Source organism: Nyctereutes procyonoides, unplaced genomic scaffold, assembly GCF_905146905.1.
Source record: "Nyctereutes procyonoides isolate TBG_1078 unplaced genomic scaffold, NYPRO_anot_genome, whole genome shotgun sequence".
Lineage (NCBI taxonomy): Eukaryota > Metazoa > Chordata > Mammalia > Carnivora > Canidae > Nyctereutes > Nyctereutes procyonoides.
Genome location: NW_026575020.1, coordinates 11,922,334 through 11,926,981, shown reverse-complemented (window position 1 = coordinate 11,926,981; position 4,648 = coordinate 11,922,334).

Sequence of the window (4,648 nt, the reverse complement as noted above, 5' to 3'; positions counted from 1 at the left end):
GGGACTTTTTGGAGATGACAAAAGGTTAGCCAAAAATTATTAACTTTAAAGTGTGGAATGGAAAAATCTCCATTCAGTTTAATACACATTCTTTTATAGGTGAGGAATCTTTGAGGATTAGTAGCTCATGGTTGACTATTTTTAAAAATACAAAAATATTGAGGTGCCTGGGTGGCTCAGTTGGTCAAGTGTCCAACTCTTGGTTTTGGCTCAGGTCATGATCTCCTGGTCATGGAATCAAGCCCCATGGGAAGCCCTGCGCTCAGTGCAGAGTCTGCCTCAGATTCTTTCACCCTTCCTCTCTGCCCCTCCCCATACTCCCTCTCTCTCAAATAAATAAATAAAATCTTTAAAAAATTTATTAGTAAATTCAGGTAGCAATTTTGCTTTTACCGTTGAATAAATGATAGTTTATGATTTCCTACATGTGACAATTTTTCTATTACTAAACGTTAAAGGTAAATAAAATAAGTATTTCATATACATTATATTAAAGTCAGGTTGATTGAATGATTTTTTAAAAGTATTTATTTATTTGACAGAGAGAGCAAGAGAACACCCAAGGGGAGTGGCAGAGGGAGAGGGAAAAGCAGGCTCTCCACCGAGCAGGGAGCCTAACCTGGGTTGATCCCAGGAGCCTGAGATCATGACTTGAGCCGAAGGTAGACACTTAACCAACTGAGCCACCCAGGCACCCCTAAAGTCAGGTTGATTAAAGTATAATTTACATACAGCAAAATTTATACTTTTTTGATGCACAGTTCTATGAATTTTGACAGATATACACAGTTGTGTAACTATCACCACACCCAAAGTATACAGTGTTTCCATCACTTAGGAAACTTCCTTCCTTGTAGTCAGTGTTCCCTCTCCTTTCCACCCTCATCAAGACTTGGAAATTACTGACATGTGTCTTTCACATTAGTTGTGCCTTTTCAGTATGTCATATAAATGGTATCTATAGTATGTGCCTTTTAAATCTGGTCTCCTTCACTTAGCATAAAACTTTGAGCTTCCTCCTTGCTGTTGCATGTATCAATCGTTGGTTCCTTTTTATTATTAAGTAATATTCCATTATATGGATGTACCACACATTGTTTATCATTCACAAGGTAATGAACATTTCCCCCTTAGTTTGTGGCTATTACAAATAAAGCTGCTATGGACATTCATAAAGAAGTCCTTGTGTGGATGTATGTTTTGTTTTGTTTTGTTTTTAAAGGTTTATTTATTTATTTGAGAGTGAGAGAGAGCATGAGCAGGGGGAGGAGAAGAAGGAGAGGGAGAAACAGACTACCCACTGAGAATGGAGCCCAATGCAGGGCTCGATCCCAGGACCCTAAGATCATGGCTTGAGACGAAATCAAGAGTCAACCACTTATCCAACTGAGCCAACTAGGCACCCCTGGGCATATGTTTTTATTTCTCTCAGGTGATTACCTAGAAGTAAAATGGTTGGGTCATGTGTGGTTAAGTATATATTTAGCTTTTTAAGAAATTGCCAGAATGTTTTCCAAAGTGGTAGGCAATTTTACATTGTCACTAGCAGTGTGTGAGATTTCCAGTTATTTTATATTTTCACTTACTGTAGTAGGCTGTCTTTATAGTTTAGCCATTCTAACAGGTGTGTAGTAATATCTCATTGTGGTTTTAATTTGCATTTCCTTAACAAGGATATAATTTGTAAATGTAGGTACCCAATAAATTATAAGATTTGAGCATCATTCCATGTTCTTATTTGCCATCTGTATACAGTGGTCCTGCCTAATCCACAGTTTCACTTCTCATGGTTCCAGGTCCCTTGACAAACCAACTGTGGTCCCAGATCTTCCTTTCGACAAATGGTCAGAAGGTCAATAGTAGCCTAATGCTATATCACTATATTTATGTTATTCACCTCACTTCATCTCATTATGTGGGTATTTTATCATGTCACATCCTCACAAGAAGAGTACAGTACAATAAGACATTTTGAGAGAGACCACATTCACATAACTTATTAGAGTATCCTCATAATTGTTCCATTTTATTATCAGTTATTGTTATTAATCTCTTACTGTGCCTAACTTATAAATTAAACTTTATCATAGGTATGCATGTACAAGAAAAAACAGCAAACATTGGGTTTGGTACTATTTGCTGTTTCAGGCATCCACTGGGGGTCTTGGAATGTAGTCCCCATGGATAAGCAGACTACAGTATCTTCGGTGATAAAATGTCTATTCGGATCTTTTTCCACTATGAATTGGGTTGTTTGCTTTTTATTATTGAGTTGTAAGTGCTCTTTATATATCTGTCTATTATCTGACATGTGTTTTACAAATATTTGTTCTCAGTTTGTGGCTTTTCATTTTTCTTAGCAGTGTTCTTCAAAGAGAAGTGTTTAATTATAGTGGAATTAACTTTTTCTTTTATCAATTTTATCTTTGATAGTTTATGCTTTTTGTGCCTAGTGAAGAAATCTCTGCCTAGCCTTCTTTGATAAGGACAATAGTTCTTTACAAAACCTACGGAAAATTTCTTCATGGCTTTAAAACTTTCCTGAAGTTTATCTCTGTGCAAATATTTTCAAGATAAGTCTCTCTTATACAATAAAATAAATCTAACTGAATTATTTTACTTCACAGTGTTTCTTCCATAATGAGAATTTCTTTATGTCCATAGGATTATATTTAGATATTTTTATTATTATGTATGTGATTCATAATTAGGTACTAAGGTATTCATAGAGTTCTTTTGTCTGGTCAATCCATGAGCATATTTCTTTTGTAGTAAGTTATTTGATGTTCTATTGCTTTTCTTTACTACTTATCTATAACTACCTTAGCCTATAGTTTAATGACATGTTGAAAATCACAGCCACTTAAAAAAAAATTTTAACAAAGTCAGCTCTACAACAGAGGATGCTGTATTTCCCAAAGTATTGATTTAATTAAAATGGTGAAAATTTCACTGTTAGTAATAATTAACACTGCACTCTTGAATACATTCTTGCTTTTCTGCTTCAGTTTTGCAAGGAGCCTGACCCCTCTAGCTTCATTTTTGATATAGTACATTTCATAAAATATTTCATAATCATATAGAGCTCTGCACAGAAACAAATGAAAACAGAATTAGAAACCTACCTTATTGGGCATAACACTTTGTTCTCATCTCAGTTCTTAATCTCATTATTGAGTATACCAGTTAAAAGTACCCATAATTCTTTGACAAAAAAAATATTCATTTTTATTTCTTCACTACACAGACAGTTAATCCCTCACTTGTATTACCTGTACATCTCTTGGGCTCCTATGTTACATTTCATTGTGCTTGAGTCTATTTCTTATGTTAGACTGTAAGTTTCTTGAGACTAAGGACTGTGCTTTATTCACTTTCATGTCTCCAGTAGCCAACATAGAATCTTCACATAGGGACTGAGGATGTGAAGATATGTATTAAACTGATGTGTGGATTAGTGCAAACTAACAAAATATTAATTTCCTGTATTCATTTGTTCTTTTAGAAGCAGAAGGTAGGAGTTCTTGGGGATCAAAAGCTGAATTTTGGAATCAGATGGACTTGGGTTCAAATGCTAACTCTGTCATATCCTGGCTATTCCATCTTTTAAAGTATATAAAGCTACTTTATCTTTTGTCCACGATTTTTTCCTCATTTATAAAATGGAGATAATGACACTCAGCTTCATGCTGTTTTGAGTGTGAAATGAGTCAAAGTATAGAGCACAGGGTGTTCAACACATGACAGTTGCTAATAGTGCTAGCATCAAAATTATTTCTGTGTTTACATCATCTGACACAAATTTAAGATATTGAATTTTATAGGCCACCACCAAATTGCATTATTTGTTTTAGATAAATCTGGCTTTTTGTGTTCTCTGAACCATCCAGAATTTTGCCCACCTATTTAGAATTACACTCAGTATCTCGGACGTTATGGCATCTCTTGATATTTGCTTAGCTTGGCTTTTCTTAATGGCATGTTATAGGTAGGTCTCCTGTCATTTCTAAGGATGATGACTTCTCAAGTGAACAGATTTTACAGTGGTTACCTATCTTTTCTGTATTCTACTCACAAATATGACTGCTACCTGGTTTCTGCTTTATTCATAGAGGGATGGATTCACTACAAAATCCTGGAATGTGGAACATTTAAAATGTTCATAAAAATATTATTATAATTTAAAAATATTTTTAAGTTTTTAATTTTAATTCCAGTATAGTTAGCATACTGTGTTCTATTGATTTCAGGGTTACAATATAGTGATTCAATAATTCTATACATTACTCAGTACTCATCAAGACAAGGTGTACTCTTAATCCCTATCACCTATTTTACCCATCCCACCCCATCACCCCTCTAATAACCATCTGTTTGTTCTCTATAGTTGAGTCTGTTTCTTGTTTTGTCTCTCTTTTTTATCCTTTGCTCATTTGTTTTGTTTCTTGACTTTCACATATCAGTGAAATCACATGGTATTTTCCTTTCCTTCACTGAATTTCTTTGCTTAGCATTATATGCTCTAGCTCCATCCATGTTGTGCCAAATGCCAAGATTTCAGTCTTTTTAATGGCTAAATAATATTCCATCACACACACTCACACACACATGCACACACACACGCCCTCTATATTCTCTATCCATTCAT